Below are 8,900 nucleotides of genomic sequence, written 5' to 3'. Positions count from 1 at the left end.
TTGCACCAAATCAGTTCACTATTTATCTCTAATCCTGGCTGCAAGGTCCCTCCTCTGTTTCTCCATTGGCTGAGTACTCCGGAGTGTACAACTTTCCAGTACAGCTATTACACACGTACTCCTTGACATGTGATTTCTCCTTCTTCATACATCCCATGTTCAGAAAATGGTGTCTTAGCCCCTCCTGGAGGTAGAGAAGCTAATATTTACAAGCCTGTTAAGCATGTGCACTCTAAGCAAAGCTTAACATTTGTACTACTTACTAACTTCTATCGGGAAAATAACACCAGCTTTATCCTGTTTTTTCCTAGTTATTTTCAATTTTATGGAATCTTTTATTCTGATTAACTCACTTCTATCAGCAAAACAAGAGATCTACTATACCCTGTTTTACTTAGTTACTTCTCTATTTCCTACAAATTTATGGAATCAAACATTTTTCCTCGTATCTCTCATTTGCATTTCAAGGCTTCTACTTTACTCTTAGACATCAGGAAAGCTTTAAAGAGCTCTATTCCATTTAATATCTATATTTTTCGTAGAGGATAATCCTCAGTCTTGTAAGCCAAGTTATTCTTGTTTCTATGTTTTTATTTTCTTTTGGGAAATATCATATTGCAAGATTTTTTCTCCTTTAAAATACAATAATTGCCATCAAGTCTTATATAATCCTGACTGTGGTTCCTTGGTACTATACCTCTTTATTTTTGGTTCTTTAAAGTACTTTTGATCTGGAAGCTAGGTAGTACAGTAGAGTCCAAAAGACCTGAGTTTGAATCCTCTCTCAGACACTGGTTGTGTGACCCTGGGTTAATCACTTAACCTCCATCAGCCACAGTTTCCTCACATGTAAAATGGGCATGAAAATAGCACCTACTTCCCAGAGTCATTGTGAGAATAAAATGAGATACTATTTGTAAAGTGCTTTGCAAACCCAAAGAACTTTATAAATGCTAGCTATTGGTATTATGACTACTCCTAAGACTTGTACTGATGGCTTCTTTCTATTTTTCTTTTACCTTCTGCTTGTAGTAGATCTGGATAGTTTTTTATAATGATTTCTTCGAAAAGAACAATAATAATGGCTGTCAGGGAATTCAATGATTCTTAAACCATCTCCTTACTAAGTGCATAAAGTCAGTGATTGGATCCAATAATATCACTGCAAGGCTTATACCTCAAAAAAGATAAAAGATTTATAGTGGTCCTTTTCTGTTTCATTTTGGAAAAGCATAAAAGGATATTTATTATTTTTGAGAGAACCAGTAACACTAGTATATCTGATCAAATGTACATAGATTATGAAATGTTACACAAGATAAAGAAGAATGAGAATTTATCGTAGGCATTAATTTAATTCGTGGCATCTTAGGAACATGATAGATAATATATAACTATCTCTGATCCTATTTTGCCAGTGGGAAAAAGAAGTAATATAATTATAATGACCAGTTTAAATGGATTATGAATGTTGTGTTAATAAAGTGGTACTTTTTATAGTGGCAAAGAATTGGAAATGATGGGAATGTCCATCATTTGAAGAATGACTGGGCAAAATTATGAGATATAAAGGCAAGGGAATATTATTGCCCCATAAGAAATGACAAAAGGAAGGATTTTGGAGAAACCTGGGAAGACTTATATGAAGTGATGTAAATTAAAGTGGGCAGAACCAGGAGAAAAACTTATACAAGGACAACAACATTTGAAAGAAAAACAACTTGAAAAGTCTTAAGAACTCTGTTCAATGCAATTATCAACCATGACTTCAGAAGAGTGATGATGAAGCATGCTACCCATCTCCTAACAGAGCAGGAGTAGACTTAAGATACAGAATGGGACATTTTTGGATCTGGCTAATATCAAACTTTGTTCTGCTTGGCTAAGCATATTTGTTACAATGGATTTTTGTTTGTTTGTATTTTTTCTTTGTTTTTTACTGTTCTTCAGTTGGTGAGGAAGTAAAGGGAACTAGGAATGTGAGGAATAGGACTTTCCCCCCCCCAAAAAAAAATGAAAGGAGAATAGGATAAAGGCCAGAAGGAATAACAGACAAGCAGGATAACTTTGATAGTTAAAAAAGTTTGATAGTTAAAATTGAGCACTACATAATAGAGATCTCAGTTCCATGTGCAATCTTCCCCTTCTGTTCTACAGTGTAAATGGAAATGCCCATTTTATTTGGTATTTGCGTAGTTCAGAATCTAAAAAAATAAATAGAATTTTAATAGTCTCTCCTTGCCAATAGTTTTTTAATGGGCAATGGCTTACCTTCATATATATATATATATATATATATATATACATACACGTATATATGTGTGTGTTTATGTTTAGTTTTTTTTATTTTGTTGTACTATTTCTTCTTATCTCATGGAGTCACTAAGTTCTATTTACTCCTTTCTAATTTTCAGGATGTGTGCTACTTGAGGAAGGTTTGCTTTTGCTTTTTCGTTTGGCCAGGCAATGGGGTTAAGTGCCTTGCCCGGGGTCACACAGCTAGTAAATGTTATGTGTCTGAGGCAAGATTTGAACTCAGGTCCTCCTGAATCCAGGGACAGTGCTCTATTCACTGCACCACCTAGGTGCCCCCTTGAGGAAGGTTTTCAATCTTTTCTTCTAAGCTATTTATTCTCCTTCCACTTTTTCCCCTTCACAGATCTTCTTTCAATTTTTATTTCATTTTAAAATCTCTGGCTTCATTTCCTCTTGGTGCTCTTGGAGTCCTTGTGGCCAATCCATTGTGTTTAAGGCGGTTTTTGTAATTGTTCCCCATTTTCCTTGTTGGCTTCTCTTGATTCCTATGATTTCTTCCTAGTGTTCAGTGTCTTCTTCTGTTTCCTCATATCTCCAGCCTTAGTTCCTGGGCCTTTGTGCCAGGGCCAGTTTCTACCCCCAGCCACATAGGGTAGTCAAGTCATAACCTCTATTTCCTTAGATCCTGCTGTTGGTTTTCTTTCACCTTGTATCTGTGGTCTCAGAGTGCTGGCAGGTGTCAGTATTCCTAGCCTGAGCTCTGCAGGTGGCTGTCAGATCTCTGCCATGATCTCCTAAGGATCCCTCCCCCTTCTCCTGGACTTTTCAGAGTCAGAGGCTACTGGGACCTTCATTCCCTACTGGTGCGTCCCCAGTCAGGACACTGCTGGACCTCTGGGCTGTGTCACCAGAGCTTATGCTGACCTAGGTGTTGAGGGCCGATCTTAAGAGTCTGATAAGGGTTTAAGATCCAAGGCAGAATTTGACCTCTGCTCAGGCTTTCACCCCAAAGGGCTCAGGGATTAAGTGGTACGGCTCCCCAAATTCCTTCCTGATAAAGAGGTCTCTGAGACATCCCTTCTCTCTCTTTGAACCTTAGATTTACGTATTTACTCCTCTATGCAGGTGGCGCCTAGGCACCTGGGAAAACCTTGGAATCTACAACCCAATCTAGGAACCCTGATAAGGAGGAAATTCATGATTGTTACATCCTCAGCAGATGCTCTGGGGAGTATCTCACGGGGAGGACTCTTTGAAGTTAGGCTAGATCTTCCCTATATATTCTGTGCCCTCAGATGAATAAACTGAGTCAGTAATTCTACTCTGCCTGGCCCATGTCATAAGTTATTTCACGCCTCTCCGTTCGGTGTACAATCTGGTTGCGGGCAACACCTAGGGACCTATCCTCCAGTGTTCTTCCTTCTATCTTTTTGGGCAATCCTGGGCTGGATGGAGGAACTCACTCATGTTTCTCTTCTTGATCCTTTTTTGATCTAATGGCTTTACATGATATCTTTTCTAGATAATGTGGGGAAGCTAGGCTCCTCTGTGTCCTTCATCTTGACTGGAACTTCTGATCCCTTTTATACCTTTACCTTATTGCCATCCTTATATAAATCATCCTTCAGTCCCACTTATTTCACTGTACATCAGCTCATACAAGTCCTAATGGGTTGGATTTCAAAGGGCAGACTTGGCTGAGAGGGCATTCCAGGTGAAGGGAACAGCCTATAAGATATCACAGAGAGAGGAAAGGAAATGTCACTTTTGGGGTATGAGGGGAGCAATCGTCCAGTTTGTTTCATGCACACTTAAACTCATTGTGCTCGTCACAGACTTGAAAATTTGTAGAATCCCTATCTCTAAACCTCCTGAGGCCTAAAGTTGGATATAAAAAATAACCTTAAATGAAATGAGTGGGTTGAACTGGCTAGCTTCTTGGGTCCCTTCCAAATGTAGATTTATGATCTCATTTGGATAAATAAGTTTTGTGTGTCAGATCTCTTTGCCCTTTTCCAGAAACATTCATTTGGAGAGGCATTTGCCACCAAATATAGGAATTAAAATGAACAGAACTTAATCAATTCTTTTGTTCCTTTTCTGCATAGTATCCCTTCTGAAGAGACCAGACAGAGCTGGAACTCAGAGAGACATGAACTTTTGGTCTTGGCTAACTTCCGGGTTCAAACTGGCTTTAGGAAACATACTGAAGATCAAAGACTTGACTTTCAGAGTGACAGAGAATGCATGGATTGGAGGGAGTGTAGCAACCCAGCTGGCATCCTTCCTTATGCTGAACCTTTCTCTAGTCATTTGAGCTGTAGGCCAATGGAGGAGCCCTGGGATCTGGGAATTCCAGGGCCTCCTAGCACCTCTCTAAGATATAAATCAGAATTTGTTAGTGAGGCAGAGTTGGAATTTACACACAAACACACACACAACACACACACACACACACACACACACACACATACACACACCTCCTAATCTTGTTGGGAGAAGTTCACTCCCCAGTCATTTATTTCATCTACTTTCTGTCCCTTTCCTAGAGGATGGGACAAAATGGAAATTGGCCATTTGGTTTCTTTTGCCAACAAACCCCTTTGCTGAGAGGAGTACTTCCTCCCAATAGAACTGTAATCTATTTACATGGTATTATTTTAAGGTTTTTTTTCAGGGTTCATGGGAAGTTATATTAATGTAAGGAAGGTACCCCAGTGAGACTCCAGCAAAAGCTGAAGGTCTACGAGGGCTAAAAGACAGGCTTTGAAAGGAGAAGAAGAAAGCGTTCAGATACAACATATATATTTCCCAGCCTAGAAAGTGTCTGAGAGGTCAACAAGAAAATGAATGTGCCTCTAGGGCATGGGTTGGCAAAACTATGGCCAAAAGCCAATTAGGCCTAATGCCTTTTTTTGTACAGTCATAAACTATTTTTTTTTACATTTTAAAATAATACAAAACCTTATTTAAAATGTAAAAAAAAATTCTTAGCTTGAGGAGCTTTACAAAAAATAGTCACAGACCAGATTTGGCCATGGGACATAATTTACTGACCTTTGTACTAGGGAAATAGACTTATATTCACCTCTTTGGCCTTACCACATACACACACACACACACTCTCACACACACACGTACGTGTGTGTACATACATACATACATACATACATAAACATACACATGATTCCCGAAGGCATCTGGGAGGTAAAAAATGAGAAACTAAAACTAATTTCCCTAAGGCATCATAGAATGGCATAAGAAGGGAAGGACATTTTGATGAGAAAACATTTGCCAAAAGCAGTAAACCTTCTCTTCTGCCTAGAGATGATAAAAAGCTTCAGATCTGAGGCTCTGAGAAAGGCAAAGGAAAGAAACTTCTCTCAGTTCCACAGTAAGGGTGATGGGGTGATAGGACCTGGACCCCTAAAAGGAAAGGACCATGTCTTTGAAAGTTATGGCCCTTGCCAGCAGGAAGCAGTTTCCCCACACAGCCCAGTCCCTGGCATTTCACCTGAGGCCTCTGGCCCATCCCAATCCACCTAGATACTCAATAATCCTTTTAACTGTCCTTTCCAGGTGGCTCTCTGACCACTTAACTCCTTTCATTGTCTGCACCTGAATCACCCCACTCCTTAACCCCATCCAAATAATAGTCTTTTTTTGTATATAAGTATCAGTGCAATCCTCATCAAATTTGCAGATTTACTAGGAATCTTGCCCACCAAACTGATATAATACAGCAGATTCACTTAGAAGCTATCCTGCTTCTTTTGGCATTACAAATAAACCTCACTGCTTTGACTGAAAGAAGGCTTGAGTGGTGGAAATCTTTCCAGGCAGAACCTCTGTACCCTTGCATTTCAGGGTTCCCTTCACCCCAAACTGCAACAACAGTAACTGCTCTAGCTGAAAGAGACAGGTAACACTCCAGCTAAAGAGAGCCCCAGCCCAGTCAATGGCTGAAGCATAAACTGTTTAATTGCAAAACAAGCCTCCATGTGTTTTGTGAGGCCCCTCTGAAGAGAGAAAGGAGGTTGAGGCCTGGTAGTATCCTGAGGTCCCCGGGCCATGTTTATTCCCTCCATATAATGCTTTGATTAACATTGTACTTTTAAGTTCAGGCTCTCTCTTGCTGGTAAAGGTCTATACGTGTGTTTGTGGGAGAGTGTGTTCCTTAGGGATAATGCTTTTTAACTTCTGTGTTTGTTATGGTCCTAGAGAAAATGCAAAAGAATTGAGTCCACTGGCTAATTAAGGGGCAGTCCACAGGTTGGAGGCTGTGAGCTAGTATTTAGCAAGTTCGAAAAGCACAGGGTTATTCCAATTAAAATATATATTAGTTCTGTAATTGAATGTGATTGGTGCAACTAAGTGAGCTGGAAGAAGAAACACAGAAGGGAAGCAGATTTAAATTACAGAGGCTTTAGAAACCCAATTTGAATTGTCAGTGCAAACTGGTCAGAAGTATGAGCCACATAAGTCACTGAGATTACAATGTGTTAGAAGGAGAAAGAATATTCAGGGCCAGATTCCTCCTGAGATTGGAGCCTGGTAATAAGTCTGCAAGCAGGTGAGGTGTGGGCAGTTTCTACTTACCCTCTCAAATCTTTGATACATTTAAGGGTGGAGTTGGGATGGAAGGTAAAGAAAGTTCATTCCCACCCTTCAGGTGGATTCAAGGTACGCGGGATGCCACTCAAATTTAAAAAAAACCACCACACTTAGAGGTTTTTTTCAAGGAGAAACAGAAAGTTAATTTATTTGCTATTCTTGAGAATAGGGTGTCCCTCCAACAGGATACTCTGATGAGGGAAAGACAGAGATGGAAACAAAAGAACCAGATTAAATAGCCCTAACGGGCAAATCCCCCCTCCCACCAACATAAAACAAAGGAAACAATATACATATCTATATTTTTTAGTTTACTGAAATAATATGAAAGAGGCGATTAAAAATGTGCAGTCAAGCTCGATGATATGCTGTGTAGCCAAGTCAGTGTGACCGAAATATAGCAACAGATGCAACAAGATACAGGGGAGGTTTCAAACGTTTACTCCTGAGACACATTGTACTGTATAACCAGGTCCCCATGACCGAAATATAGCAACAGATACAACAAATACAGGGGGGGGCTTCAAAGGTTTCAGGCTTAGCAAACTTTAACTGCTAATGTGGCACTCGAAGAAAAGGGGACTTAAAGAAATCTATACTTAACCCTATCCTGCCTCCTGAACTTATTTCCAAATTTAAGATAGTCTTATCCCACACCTTAATTACACTGAGAAGTCTTCACTGGGACATCCCATTCAAAGGGAAGTAAGTTGTGGGAAAATAAAAGCCAAGAACCTGATGTAGGAATGAACTGAAAGTCTGGCCTCAATCAAGGCTGGTGGGTGGTCCTTAAACCTGCCTGGCTCACCTGGGCCAACCTATGGGCTCACATAAAGATAAAAAAGCTAATGGAAGATGCTGACCCTTTGTAATAGGGACATTTTGGTTGCTGAAAGGGGGAAGAAAATGAACATTTGTGTGAAGACAAAATCTGCTTGAGAAGAAACAAAGTCCCTCAGATAAAAAGATTGAGGAATGTGTCAGACAGACATGAGAGAAGATGATCCCTCCCTTCAAAGCACTAAGTTAGAACTTGTTTGAAAGCAGAGCATTGACTGAGATAAAGATGGTTGCAGAGTACTGTGGTCCATCTGCTCATTTCCATAGAATGGTTTACAGAATTTTGAAGGTTATAACAGAATTTGTAATTATAGGGCAGTTCGGCATCACATTAGATAAATGCCTGGGCCTGGAATCAGGAAGACCAGAATTCAAATCCAGCCTCTGACACTTAGAAATGATGTGCCCCTGGGCAAGTCATTAACCACTATTTGCCTCAGTTTCTTCATCTGTAAAATAGGCATAATAATAGCGTCTCCCTCATAGGGTTGTTGTATGGATCAAATGACATTATATTTATGGAAAGCATTTAGTACAATTCCTGGTACACAGAAGGTACTATATACACTCTAGCTATGATTAATTAGTGTTAATTTCACAACTGGAGGGTCATACCTGATGGAAGAGTGGATTTTGGGTAGGCATGTGTCATTAAACAGAAAGAGACTTGATCTGAGAAAGACAATCACATAAAAATGGAATATAGAAAATGCAAAGCTGAGTGCTAGAGGAATTAGAAGATTCTGGGGACAGAAGACCCAGAAGGCTTCAGAAGGGCAGCTGCTTACTAATGGCAGAATATAAGAAGATGACAAGAGATGAGCAAAGCGGACATTCCTAATCTATTTCAAGGGCCTCCCCTCTCCAAGAATTATAATTCTATGGGTGTGTCTATTTGGGTGGCAAAAGAAAGTTCCTAAATGTAAAAATTTTATGGTTTGGGTGTCATAGTCCCTAATCCAAAGCTTGAATAAAGATCAAATTTAAATATCTCAATCCTAGACGACCACCCCCACCCCCATTTTAAACAGTCATTGCCCCTAGACCTCTGAGAAGCAGGGAAACAAAGCAGGTAGGCCTTGCAGTTGGTTCAAGGGCTATTTTATTGAAGGAGAATCCTGTAAATGTTGCAATCTGAATGGAGGAAAGCAGAATCCTTTGCTTATTGCCTTTAGTACCATCTGCAGCTT

This window comes from Phascolarctos cinereus, unplaced genomic scaffold (assembly GCF_003287225.1).
Source record: "Phascolarctos cinereus isolate Bilbo 61053 unplaced genomic scaffold, phaCin_HiC Scaffold_4;HRSCAF=312, whole genome shotgun sequence".
NCBI lineage: Eukaryota > Metazoa > Chordata > Mammalia > Diprotodontia > Phascolarctidae > Phascolarctos > Phascolarctos cinereus.
Note: the sequence above shows the minus strand (reverse complement) of the source record.